The following is a 15,061-nucleotide window of genomic DNA, read 5'->3' as shown; positions in this document are numbered from 1 at the left end:
AACGATCACACGAACTGTAACATCAGTGTTCATAACAAAGTAATTTTAACTTTTACTCACTATGAAGTAGGGAAGATATATTGATTCTTAGCATGAGTTGCAGTTATGAAAAATCGTTCCTTAAATTGTAGGCCAGATACAGAATAATAAGACTTCCATATATACATTTTATTTCGCTAAAAGGTAATGATGATAAAGAAAAGCAAAGCACAGCATTGCTAAAAGTATTTCACGTAACTCTTTTCGTAAATGTGTTGTTACAAAGAGAATAAATAAACCAAAGAGCAACAATTTTACAATCCGCGAGAGAGTAGGACGTGAAACTGTCGCCCAAAAACGCGGGGCCCGAATTTGCAGTGGCCACAAATATAAAATTTTATGTATTTTTTCTTTCAGTGTTGATAGTTATGTATGTGTAGATATATATGTATCTAGTGATAAATGTATGTATGTATACCATGATCAATGCTATGTTTTAATGAATGTGTAAATACTCTTTCATGACAAACCGTACTACTGCAAACGAGTCTGAGAAGACGATCCTGATAGTACTGAGAAGCTGTAACGACTACGTAATCCGGGGGCAGCCGAACCCCGAGATAAGATAAACTAAAGGTAAGACTACAGTGTAGTTGTCCTGTTTGTAGAAGTCGAGCTCCAGTGAAGTGATCTCATTTCGTTAGTGGTGTGCATATTGTGCGTAGTTTGATGTTAGTGTTTGTGACAGGACAAAGTTGATGGTAGATAGTAATTTTTAGTGTGCAGTTAGTGTAGATAAATTAACGTATTTTGTGAGCAAGGGGCAAAACTGTCAGACTTTGTGTTTTAGTAAGCAATTTATGAATATGGTTAAGTTGCGTAGTCAACGTCCGAGCAATATGGATACTGAGGAACAACAATTAGTTAGTGCAGGAAATGTGGAACCGGGTACCTCAAGTAGTACTAGTACTCTCTTTGAGGACATAACATGTGAGAATGTGGGGGCAGGGGCACAGGAAGTGGTGCCACCGCCCATTAGTCCTCAAGGGGATGTAGAGAAAGAAGTTGTACCACCACCAGAAAAGCAGGAACCAGAGATTGGTAATCTGCCTGGTGGGTATTCACTTCAGGCTATATTAGAGCGCGTGCTGAATTACCAGGCAGAATTTGCGCAACAGCAAGTCGAGCGAGACCGCCAGCAAGCTGAGCGAGATCGCCGGGAAGCTGAGCGGGACCAGCAACTTGTGCAATCGTTAGAAAACATGAAAAAAGAGATTGCAGATATGAAACAGAATTATGAGTCGATACCTAAGGCCGTGCAGGAGTTGACTGAATAGGTCAACAACCTGCAAGTAGCAAACACTAACAGGGTAGACGAAATAGGTGTATTAGCCAATCGAGTAGAAAAGCTAGAAATAGATTCCACGCAGCTTGTAGAGCAGAAGTGGAACGAACAAGCAACTAAAATTGAAACAGAATTCAACTCATGGCTAGAAGTGAAGGAGTGTGAGATTGACAAGAACATTAATTCCAAAGTACAAGCAGCCATAGCAAATAGAGGCTCCGAATCGTTCAGTACCGCAGTGAATAGTCAGGTACAGAACGACGTGCAAACCATCAAACAAATACTCAGTGAGGATATTCCGCAGTGGCAAGTGAATATGAACAAACGGATATCCGACCTGGAGAAGGGTTTAGCACAAAGCAGAAAACATTTGGAACAGGAACCTCTGTCGCCAACAGCCCATGGTTTTGGCAACGCACAAACTTATACGCGATACAACAATGGGGAATCTGTAGTCGATAATGCGAAGAGCTGTAGCTTCGGTTCGGAGCACACAGCATATGTCCAAGGAGCAAAACCATGTAGTTCAAAAATATTAGTGGAAGAAAGTTTAATCAAAAATAGACAATTTCAAACGTTTACTACTGAACGGAAATCAGTACACCCAGTAGTATTCATAAAAAGCTTTAAAAATATCTTGCCCAGTATGTGGAACGAAACACAGAAAATTAAATACGTAATGTCGTACATTCAAGGTGATGCAGCGTTGTGGGCTACAGAAGTAGCAGACAGCTGCATGACATATGAACAGTTCGAAAGGGCATTTCTATCGAAATATTGGTCGCCTTGTATACAAGAGCGGCTAAGAAAAGAAGTATATAATCCCGAACCGTACTCACCTCGTCTGGGGAATTTGAGACGGTATTTTGAAAAATATGTAAACAAAACACGCTACTGGGACGAGCCTATATCACCAAGAGACATAATAAGACTACTAAAATCACATTTACCCATTCATATCAAAGAGAAATTAATACACGTACCAGAAAGCGATATGGAAAACTTCCTGTCTGTTCTAGATTCTATAGACTTGATACAGGAAGACGCAAAATCAGCGTGTGATCACTCGCGGAATAATGGGTCAGGATGTAAACATGACAGAAATAGTAGTGCACAAAACCACAACCATGGAAATGGTGGGCAAGCGGCAAGCGGCAAGCGGCAAGCGGCAAGAACATTCGCAAAATGGTAGTAATGGTAGAGGCCAGAACGGGTATGGACAAACAACCTATAACAAAAGGCGTCGATTTGACGACCGGTACGAATCTGGAATGTCAGGGACCAACCGCGGGAAAAATGCGCGAGGTCAGTGGCAGAGCTATTATAGTGATAGTAATCGAAATTGGCAGCAAAATCAGCGAAGAAGCCCAGAGCGACAGGGTAATGACCGGTATGACAACAATAGACCACCGCCGCAAAACGCGCCTATTGCGCAGCCGTGGCGGCCGACAAATCAGAGCGTACATATAGTGGAGGTCGCGGACAATAGCCTTCCAAGTACTTCACAAGTAACTAATTCAACAAACTAGAATCGGCCTCGATATGCTCTCCATCGATGGCCGAGGGATGGAGTGAGAGCAACACGAGTGATAATAATATACCTGGGATACGTATGCTGCGATACAACGATGGTGTCAGTATGGATAAAGATCTACTGAACGAACCACACGAATGTAAGAAAGATAATAACGAAAATGTGCAAGCTATTATCGAAGCGAAAATCAATGATGTTGCAGTGAATATAATCATCGACACAGGTGCCTCAGTAAGTGTAATGAGTATGGAGTTATTTAAGGCACTGGGAAAAGGACATAGCATTCCGACTTTCCCGGTTAATAATTGTAAGGTGTCTGGAGCCATTGGTGCACAGAGCCAATCAGTTAAGTACCAGGTGCAGGTGGAGATTTGTAAGGAGGGCGAAGCCATAGTGAGCTCGTTCCTCGTTGTTAAAGGATTGAAGGTGGCCTGCATTGTGGGAGTAGATTTTCTCCGTGAGTGGGACGCATTGATCGACCTCTCCTTGGGGAAATTAAGCATAGTTAATAGGGGTAGGAGGATTGAGTTATCTATGATGAAATCGAAGGAGGTACTTGTGCCGTGTTGTAATCGAATCAATATCAAGGGTAGGAACCCTTGAGTACTACACCTTGATGATTTGTCACATGCAGCAGACCTCTATCACCCGAATTTAGAGGATCGAAATTTTGAAACAAATGTTGAGGCATTTCAAACCAAAGTGCAGGAATCTGAAGGTTTAAGCGATAAACAAAAGCAACAGTTGACGCAGCTGCTATCGGAATACACTATGGTATTTACCGACCGACCAGGAATAGTCAAAGGGTACCACTATCACATAGAGGTGATGCCCCACAAAACATACTGTCGCGCAACTTACTCCATCCCTTGGTCGAGGAGGGAATTAGTAGCTAAAGAGATTCGGAAGATGTTAGATTGGGATATCATTGAGCCCTCCTTCTCTCCATACAGTAGTCCTCTTGTAGCAGTGGCGAAATCCAATGGAAAAATCAGGCTAGTCTTAGATGCGAGGGACATTAACAAAATTATCATACCTGTCCGGACTCGCCCTGAGAATTTAGATGAGCAGATACAATAATTTCATGGAGCACAGTACTTGACATCGGTCGATCTGAAAAGTTCATATTGGCAAATTCCCCTTACACCGGAATCCAGGAAGTACACAGCTTTCATATTCGGAGGGCGGAGTTACCAATTCAAGGTACTTCCCTTCGGATTGAATGTGAGTGCTGGAGCGTTTATTACTGCACTAGATACGGTACTGGGTCCAGACTTATTAGAAAAAATCACTGTATATGTTGATGATCTGGTAATCGCTACTGCTACTTGGGACGAACATATGGAATTGTTGCGTAGGGTACTAGAGAGATTTAAGCAAGCAGGTGTGACAGCAAACCTAGAAAAGTCAAAATTTGGACGAAATAAAATTAAATTTTTAGGCCATCTTATTACACCACTTGGTATACGCCCAGACAACAAAAAACTAGAGGCGATCCGAGAATTTCCAAGCCCCCACACTAAGAGGCAATTGAAAGCGTTTCTTGGGCTCACGTCTTTTTTCAGAAGGTTTGTGCCCAATCAGTTGTTAAATGACGCGTCGCTACTAAATCTGCTACGAAAAAGTGTGCAGTGGGTTTGGACTGACAAATGTCAACAAGCTTTTGAAGTGATTAAAACCCCCCTACTGAATGCAAATATTTTGCAGCACCCAGATCTGTCAAAAGATTTTTGTCTTGCGACGGATTCATGTTCCTATGGCCTGGGAGCGTGCTTATTTCAGTGGGAGGAAGGAAACGACCCGACAACAATAAAGATTATCGGCTTCGCCAGTAGGACTTTAACTAGCTGCGAGAGAGCCTACTCGGCAACCGAACTAGAAGCACTTGCAGTAGTCTGGGCTGTGAAAAAGTTTAATTATTATTTACAAGGGAAGGAGATTAAAGTGTATAGTGACCACCAGGCGTTAAGTTTTTTGATGTCATGCAAACTATTCCATACCAGACTGAGGAGATGGATGCTTGTCTTACAAGAATACCGGATAAAGATTATGTACATAAAAGGCCAAGATAACGTAATAGCGGATGCTCTGTCGCGACTGCCGGTAGGATTACCGGATTTAGCAGAAATGTTAGAGCAATCCGCGGAGTATAAAGTGCTGTTGGTGCGTGACAATACTTACATGAAGGATTTTTTATATATATGTAAAAACATGTGCGAATTACAAAGGGCAGATCCGATGTGGAAAAAAATCATTAATAATATTGAAGAGGGTGTTAACAATAGAGATGAGCAAAGTTTTAAAATAGTGAACCATATTTTGTATCATAAACTTAGTACGAAAGGAGACTGCTGGGCAGTATGTATACCGAACCAGTCGGTAAAAGTTATGATATGGCACACGCACTTGGCATGGGGCCATGCAGGGATTGGAAAGTGTGCAGAGATCATGGCGAGATACTGCTACTTTCCCCGTATGAAACACCAGATTCAGGCAACAGTTAGAACTTGCGTGATATGTCAAAAAGCAAAACATTATAATAGATCCACTAAGTTTGAGCTACATCCCATAGTTCCACTCAGGCCGCTTCAAATAGTATCTGTGGATGTAGCGGGTCCTTATCCCATGGCCAGAGGAGGTATGAAATATATACTGGCCATGTACGATATTTTTTCCAAATACTTGGCAATTTATTGCATAAAATCAGCTACTGCCAAAACCATGGTCAGGCGGATCAGTCAAGAATACTTGCCTCGAGTGGGAAAACCCGAAGCCATAACGACTGATAATGCTTCTTATTTCACGGGTCGAACATGGAAAAATTACCTACGGGAACAAAATATACAGCATATTCTGGTATCCCGGTTCCATCCCGAAGTCAGTCTAGTTGAAAGAATATTCAGAGAATTGAATAAGTTCCTTAGAATCTACATAGGGAACCAACATACAAAATGGCCAGGGCTAATACCGAAATTTGTAGAAATACACAATTTAACACCCCATTCAAGTACAGGCTATCCACCAGTAGAGATATTGAAGGGATTTAATGAGACACCGAATGAATGGCTCACGCCTTTGCCGAGACTACCAGTCAAGGCAGAAACAAGGGAGGAAAAGGTGATAAAGATATGGAACAGACTAACCAGCTGTGCGGCAAAGAGGAAAAGGAAGTACGACCGAGGTGGAACTAACGAACAGAAATATAATGTAGGAGATCTAGTACTTATTCGTAACCACGCTAAATCCTCAGCCACCTTAAAACAGAATAGTAAGTGGCAATTGCTATATTCATTGCCTTTTGAAGTAATAAGCGTGCCACACGAATGTAGCTATTTGTTAGCACATCCCCATACGGGGAAGATCAAAGGATTGTATCCATGTAAAGATGTGAAGTTATTTATTCAGTGACATATCACATATAAAGAGTAATAGTTGTAAGAAGATTTTAATTGTGTTTTAGAATATAAGTATGTTAGTATTAAGAAAGAAATTTGTGTGTAATGAAACTTGGAGGAAGTGGATTCAGAAAGTAGGCAATAGCTTACACAGGAAAGATTTTGTTTACAGACAATTAGAGCCATTTAAAAATTATAGGCTCATTAAGCAACGAACAATCTTCTTGTTGATAAAGTGAGGATTAATTTCTTGAATCATGATACAAAGGATTAATTTCTTGAACCATTTTTTATGTGTAGTATGTAAGTGCAATTAATGATGCAATCTAATATAGTAAGGTAACTGTTGTAATTGTATTAGGATAAGGAACCCTGAGAGAGAGAGTCTTGGCTAGCCAAACATGGACTCTGTAATATGCAACAATGTTTGCTGCCAGTAGTGATATGAGAACGACACTGGAGCATAAGCTAATCAAAAACAAGCCCGTTCCGTGGAAAATCCGCTTTGTATATAACAATGCTTCAATTGAAGCCTGTGTACTTGGTACACGCCCTTGAATATTCATTACGCGATACGCGAATTAAGTCAACCAATGTGGAACCTACACTGTAGTCATATAGGAAAAATTATCAAAAATAATGCTAGTATTAAATGAAGAATTTATTGATCAATATGCCCAAGTCAAGCTGTCATGCACATGGTAAAATCTGTTTGATAGATGGGTGATAACCAGGCAAGCTACACTGATAAGAAAATTAAAAATTTTTTACAAAAGGGCTGTATACGCCTAGTAACAATATGAAAAGTGGATTGTGATAAGGTAAAAACAAATAGACGCCATGTAGATGAGAGTGAGTATGCGAAGAACAGTTAAAAGGTATTAAAAAATAAACTGTGTGCATAAACAATGGAGGAAAGGACGGAATATTGTGTGTAGCAGGGACAGAAAATGACTGTTGTATCTGCACCAATATATACGTCGATAAGTCTAGTGTTGTGTGACAGACTGTGCTAGTGCAGTGCTCAACGAACAATAGACAGTGTATAAAAACAGTAGTTATTGATTCGTTCGGAGTCGAGTTAAACGAACATCGATCGACGGGGACATTTAGTATGTGTGTTACGAAACATTTTCACGTGTTGAAAGACGCTCTGGCAGTGTACCAACCGTGGAGTGAGTGAAAATGTGTAGTACAATGTGCGTGTGACGAACCTTGAATACCAGTGTCACAATGCCACAAGAAACCTGTTATCACGCCAAACCATCCTGTGCATACCAGTGAAGCGACGGCTTACTGAACAATAAACGCTTTTAACAAGTTGCATCTTCTTCCACAGCTAGTAATCTGTGTCCTTAAAGACAGTACACCGTTGTGGAATGTTTGTTTCATGCGCTACAACGGGGAGCCATGCGGAGAAGCCGAGACGAGTGCCGTGCCGCCAGCCAGCCGGTCACGGTAAACCACTGCCACTCGCCGACATCGGCGAATGGTTCGCCGCGGTTCGCGACTGCTTGGGCGCCACGTCAGCACGACGTCGCTGTTACTCAGAGCCGGTCGTCGAACCCAGCGGCCGTCGGCACGCGGCGTTCCAGACGACGCTACTCAACAATTGCTTCGCGCCGCCAGCTCCGTACAACATTGTTGTCATTCAAATGAACTATCAAATATGTGTTTAATGCACTAACATGAATAGGGTTTAGTGGACACGAAATGACGTGACAAACATTTGTTTTTTTTTCTTGAGTTATTCAATACGGACTCAAAGTATTCATTGGTTCAGTGATATATAGATATCATATGTTTTCGTCATGTTAATGAAGTATACTCGCATGAATGCTGGACATTTTAAACCAATTGTCGCGAGTAAATACAAGGGCGATTCATTATACTACTGTAAAAATGTGTAACAAGTGACTTTCATTACAATCCAAAACACAAATATTATATGGGTAACAAAGAGACTAAAGGTTTAACATGCTCTCACTAATAGCCTTCGTTATATGTGAACATTAGATAGAATCTGAACTTTTTGTGATCAAACTGGGTATTAAAACAAACCAGACGAGATGACCATGGCTCCGGCGCAGTTTTCCCAGATTTTCTGATAAGCACGTAGCCCGAATGGGGGAGCCAAATAAATGTAATGACCCTGGGACTAGGTTGACGGTCACCTCGCAAAGTGAAAGAACAGTATAAAAAGTGTAATTAAACCTACAGTGTAAAAGAACTAAAAAGTGTAAAGTGAATGATCCAACCAAGGTAACAGACAATAACCAAACAGACGTTAGTGGCAGCATATTGCCGAACATTTCCAACGTCAGGCAATTGCTGCCAGGGGGCATTGTAACGTCTAGAGAAACAAAACCAATATATTATGTAGTAATTAGAGAATTAGATGTATCATATTGTGTCATTGTATAAAATTATGTATCTTTTTTTATTATTTATTTCTGAAAACGTCTGCGTCGGCGAGTAATAAAACCGACACAGAAGATAAATGTTAAACAGAGATTAAAAAAGGAACTAGTATATAATACGCGTTGAATATGAATGTCTTTGTCGTCTTAATTTGGGAGTTGTGCGAGTAAGATCTCCTGTTGTTGTCGTAGAGAACGCCAATGTAGCATTCTTTTGTCGAGACTAAGCAATGTACGCCATTACGTGTGAATTTACAAAGGTCTGTAATCACTGAGATATTTAAAGGTTTTAATAGAGGTGTTCAAATGAAAACTTGTATTATTTATTGTTAATCTTGCTTGCATATTATCCCATCCTGTTGAGACATTTTTCAGTTATATAAATATTATCTGTGGTGCTGAGCTGCGTGGAGAACGAAGAGCCGCTGCCGCGGCGTATTTAAACGAACATACCGCAAGGAAGCGGTAAAATAATAGTAAAATAATATTATTTCTTTTAGCTCCCAGACTGGCTGTGAGGATCAGCAGATTTTATGATGTGTTGCAGATTGACGCGGGCTGCTGATAGGATATAATTTACAGTGCAAATAATTTAATGTACCTTCAGAATCTGATAGGAATCTTGCTGTGCTCTGTTCGGATCTGGCAAACTTTATAGTGACAACGTATTTTTTAATGAGAGTCTCATGTTCTTGGGCTAGTCGTGGTATGAAATAGCATTTTAACGAGAAATAAAATCCACTGCGAACTTGTGTTTTTGAACGATCACACGAACTGTAACATCAGTGTTCATAACAAAGTAATTTTAACTTTTACTCACTATGAAGTAGGGAAGATATATTGATTCTTAGCATGAGTTGCAGTTATGAAAAATCGTTCCTTAAATTGTAGGCCAGATACAGAACAATAAGACTTCCATATATACAATTTATTCCGCTAAAAGGTAATGATGATAAAGAAAAGCAAAGCACAGCATTGCTAAAAGTATTTCACGTAACTCTTTTCGTAAATGTGTTGTTACAAAGAGAATTAATAAACCAAAGAGCAACAATTTTACAATCCGCGAGAGAGTATGTACGTGAAAATGTCCAAGGAATACATTGAACCTGAGTGGTGTATCGGAAACTAATACTGGTCTCACAGTAAAGGATCAAAGCACAGACTCTAAGAAGTATGACTATTCTTGCACTTAAGTCGCATTGTGCCTTTTTTATTTAATTCCGATCTAATTTCAGTGTTTCATCGTCAACGTGTATGTCCAAGGAATACATTGACCCTGCAGTGGTGTATCGGAAACTAATACTGGTCTCACAGGAAAGGATCAAAGCACAGACTCTAAGAAGTCTCACACTTCTTGCACTTAAGTCGTATTGTGCCTTTTGTATTTAATTCCGATCTAATTTCAGTGTTTCATCGGCAACGTGTATGTCCTAGAAATACATTGAACCTGCAATGGTGTATCGGAAACTAATACTGGTCTCACAGGGAATACTCAAAGCACCGACTGTAAGAAGAGTCTCTATTCCTGTACTTAAGGCGGCATTGTGAATTTTGTATTTAATTGCGATGCGATTTCTGTGTTTCATCATCAATGTGAAGGTCCAAGGAATACATTGATCCTGTAGTGGTGCATCGGAATCTAATACTGGTAAACAGGAAAGGATCATAGCACAGACTATAAGAAGTCCCACTCTTCTTGCACTTAAGGGGGCATTGTGCCATTTGTATTTAATTCCGATCTAATTTCAGTAGTTCATCGTCAGTGTGTATGTCCAAGGAATACATTGAACCTGCAGTGGTGTATCGGAAACTAATACTGGTCTCACAGGGAAAGCTCAAATCACCGACTGTAAGAAGAGTCTCTATTCTTGTACTTAAGGCGGCATTGTGCCTTTTGTATTTATTTCCGATGCGATTTCTGTGTTTCATCGTGAAAGTGAATGTCCAAGGAATACATTGAACCTGCTGTGGTGTATCGGAAACTAATACTGGTCACACAGGAAAGGATCAAAGCACAGACCCTAAGAAGTGTCACTCTTCTGGCACTTAAGGCGGCATTGTGCCATTTGTATTTCATTCCGATGCGATTTCTGTGTTTTATCGTCAATGTGAAGGTTCAAGGAATACATTGAACCTGCAGTGGTATATCGGAAACTAATACTGGTCTCACAGGAAAGGATCAAAGAACACACTCGAAGAAGTCACACTCTTCTTGCACTTAAGGCGGCATTCTGCCTTTTGTATTTCATTCCGATGCGATATCTGTGTTTCATCGTGAATGTGAATGTCCAAGGAATACATTGAACCTCAGTGGTGTATCGGAAACTAATACTAGTCTCACAGGAAAGGATCAATGCAGAGACTCTAAGAAGTGTCACTCTGCTTGCACTTAAGGCGGCATTGTGCCTTTGGATTTATCTGCGATGTGATTTCTGTGTTTCATCGTCAATATGAAGGTCCAAGGAATACATTGAACTGGCAGTGGTGTATCGGAAACTAATACTGGTCTCACAGGAAAGGATCAAAGCACAGACCCTAAGAAGTGTCACTCTCCTTGCACTTAATGCGGCATTGTGCCTTCTGTATTTAATTCCGATGCGATTTCTGTGTTTCATCGTCAATGTGAAGGTCTAAGGAATAAATTGACCCTGCAGTGGAGTATCGGAAACTGATACTGGTCTCACAGGAATGGATCAAAGCACAGACTTTAAGAAGTCTCACTCTTCTTGCACTTAAGGCGGCACTGCGCCTTTAGTATTTAATTCCGATGTAATTTCAGTGGTTTATCGTCAATATGTGTGTCCTAGGAATACATTGAACCTGCAGTGGTGTATCGGAAACTAATACTGGGTCTCAATGGAAATAATCGAAGCACAGACTCTAAGATGCCTCAAACTTCAAACACTTAAGGCGGCATTGTGAGTTTTGTATTCAATTCCAATTTAATTTCAATGTTTCATCGTCAATGTGTATGTCCAAGGAATACATTGAACCTGCAGTGGTGTGTCAGAAACGATTACTGGTCTCATAGGGAATGCTCAAAACACCGACTGTAAGAAAAGTCTCAATTCTTATACTTAAGGCGGCATTGTGCTTTTTGTACTTTATTGCGAGGCGATTTCTGCGTTTCATCGTCAATGTGAAGGTCCAAGGAGTACAATGCACCTGCAGTGGTGTGTCGGAAACTAATACTGGTCTCACAGGAAAGGATCAAAGCACAGCCTCTAAGAAGTCACACCCTTCTTGCACTTAAGGCGGCATTGTGCCTTTTGTACTTAGTTCCGATCTAATTTCAGTGTTTCATCGTCAACGTGTATGTCCAAGGAATACATTGAACCTGTAGTGGTGTATCGGAAACTAATACTGGTCTCACAGGGAATGCTCAAAGCACCGACTGTAAGAAGAGTCTCTATTCCTGTACTTAAGGCGGCATTGTGCCTTTTGTATTTAATTGCGATGCGATTTCTGTGTTTCATCGTCAATGTGAAGGTCCAAGGAATACATTGAACCTGCAGTGGTGTGTCGGAAACTAATACTGGTCTCACAGAAAAGAATCAAAGCAAAGACTAAGAAGTCTCACTCTTGTTGCACTTAAACCGCATTGTGCCTTTTGTATTTAATTCAGATCTAATTTCAGTGTTTCATCGTCTACGTGTATGTCCGAGGCATAAATTGAACCTGCAGTGGTATATCGGAAACTAATACTGGTTTCACAGGAAAGGATCAATGCACAGACTCGAAGAAGTCACACTCTTCTTGCACTTAAGGCGGCATTCTGTCTTTTGTATTAAATTCCGATGCGATTTCTGTGTTTCATCGTGAATGTGATTGTCCAAGGAATACAATGAACCTTCAGTGGTGTATCGGAAACAAATACTGGTCTCGCAGGAAAGGATCAAAGCACAGACTCTAAGAAGTCTCACTCCTGTTGCACTTGAGGCGGCATTGTGCCTTTTGTATTTAATTCCGATGCGATTTCCGTGTTTCATCGTCAATGTGAGTGTCCAAGGAATACGTTGAACCTCCAGTGGTTTATCGGAAACTAATACTGGTCTCACAGGAAAGGATCAAAGCACAGACTCTATGAAGTCTCACTCTTCTTGCACTTAAGGCGGTATTGTGCCTTTTGTATTTAATTCCGATCTAGTTTCAGTGTTTCATCGTCAACGTGTATGTCCGAGGAATACATTGAACCTGCAGTGGGGAATCGGAAACTAATACTGGTCTCACAGGAAAGGATCAAAGCCCAGACTCTAAGAAGTCTCACTATTCTTGCACTTAAGTCGTATTGTGCCTTTTGTATTTAATTCCGATCTAATTTCAGTGTTTCATCGTCAACGTGTATGTCCAAGGAATACATTGAACCAGTAGTCGAGTATCGAAAACTAATACTGTTCTCACAGGGAATGCTCAAAGCACCGACTGTAAGAAGAGTCTCTATTCCTGTACTTAAGGCGGCATTGTGCCCTTTGTATTTAATTGCGAAACGATTCTGTGTTTCATCATCAATGTGAAGGTCCAAGGAATACATTGAACCTGGAGTGGTGCATCGGAAAGTAATACTGGTTCACAGGAAAGGTTCAAAGTACGGACTATAAGAAGTCCCACTCTTCTTGCACATAAGGCGGCATTGTGCCTTTTCTATTTATTTCCGACCTAATTTCAGTAGTTCATCGTCAGTGTGTATGTCCAAGGAATACATTGAAACTGCAGTGGTGTATCGGAAACTAATACTGGTCTCACACGGAAAGCTCAAAGCACCGACTGTAAGAAGAGTCTGTATTCTTGTACTTAAGGCGGCATTGTGCCTTTTGTATTTAATTCCTATGCGATTTCTGTGTTTCATCGTCAATGTCAATGTGTAAGGAATACAATGAACTTGCAGTGGTGTATCGGAAACTAATACTGGTCTCGCAGGATAGGATCAAAGCACAGACTCTAAGAAGTCTCACTCTTGTTGCACTTAAGGCAGCATTGTGTCTTTTGTATTTAATTCCGACGCGATTTCTGTGTTTCATCGTCAATGTGAAGGTCCAAGGAATACATTGAACCTGCAGTGGTGTATCGGAAACTAATACTGTTCTCACAGGAAAGGATCAAAGCACTGACGCTAAGAAGTCTCACTCTTGTTGCTCTTAAGGCGGCATTGTGCCTTTTGTATTTAATTCCGATCTAATTTCAGTGTTTCATCGTCAAAGTGTATGTCCATGGAATACATTGAACCAGCAGTGGTGTATCGGAAACTAATACTGGTCTCACAGGGAATGCTCAAAACACCGACTGTAAGAAGAGTCTCTATTCTTGTACTTAAGGCTGCATTGTGCCTTTTGTATTTAATTCCGACGCGATTTCTGAGTTTCGTCGTCAATGTGAAGGTCCAAGGAATACATTGAACCTGCAGTGGTGTGACGGAAACTAATACTGGTCTCACAGGGAATGCTCAAAACACCGACTGTAAGGAGAGTCTCTATTCTTGTACTTATGGAGGCATTGTGCCTTTTGTTTTTAATTCCGTTGCGATTTCTTTGTTTCATCGTCAATGTGAAGGTCCAAGGAATACATTGAACCTGCATTGGAGTATCGGAAACTAATACTGGTGTCAAAGGCTCACAGGAAAGGATCAATGCACAGACTCTAAGATTTCTCACTCTTCTCGCACTTAAGGCGGCATTGTGCATTTTGTATTTAATTCCGATGCGATTTCTTTGTTTCATCGTCAATGTGAAGGTCCAAGGAACACTTTGAACCTGCAGTGGTGTATCCGAAACTAATACTGGTCTCACAGGGACGGATCAAAGCACAGACTCTAAGAAGTCTCACCCTTCCTGCACTTAAGGCGGCATTGTGCCTCTTGTATTTAATTCCGATCTAATTTCAGTGTTTCATCGTCAATGTGTATGACCAAGGAATACATTGAACCTGCAGTGGTGTATCGGAAACCAATACTGGTCTCACAGGGAATGCTCAAAACACCGACTGTAAGATGAGTCTCTATTCTTGTACTTAAGGCTGCATTGTGCCTTTTGTATTTAATTCCGACGCGATTTCTGAGTTTCATCGTCAATGTGAAGGTCCAAGGAATACATTTAACCTGCAGTGGTGTGTCGGAAAGTAATACTGGCCTCTCAGGGAATGCTCAAAGCACCGACTGTAAGAAGAGGCTCTGTTCTTGTACTTAAGGTGACAGTGTGCCTTTTGTATTTAATTCCGACGCGATTTCTGAGTTGCGTCGTCAATGTGAAGGTCCAAGGAATACCTTGAACCTGCAGTGGTGAATCGCAAACTAATTCTGGTCTCACAGGCAATGCTCAAAACACCGACTGTAAGAAGAGTCTCTATTCTTGTAAGTAAGGCGGCATTGTGCCTTTTGTATTTAATTCCGATGCTA

The sequence above is a fragment of the Schistocerca americana genome, chromosome 6 (genome assembly GCF_021461395.2).
Source record: "Schistocerca americana isolate TAMUIC-IGC-003095 chromosome 6, iqSchAmer2.1, whole genome shotgun sequence".
Lineage (NCBI taxonomy): Eukaryota > Metazoa > Arthropoda > Insecta > Orthoptera > Acrididae > Schistocerca > Schistocerca americana.
This window is presented reverse-complemented; position numbering follows the sequence as displayed.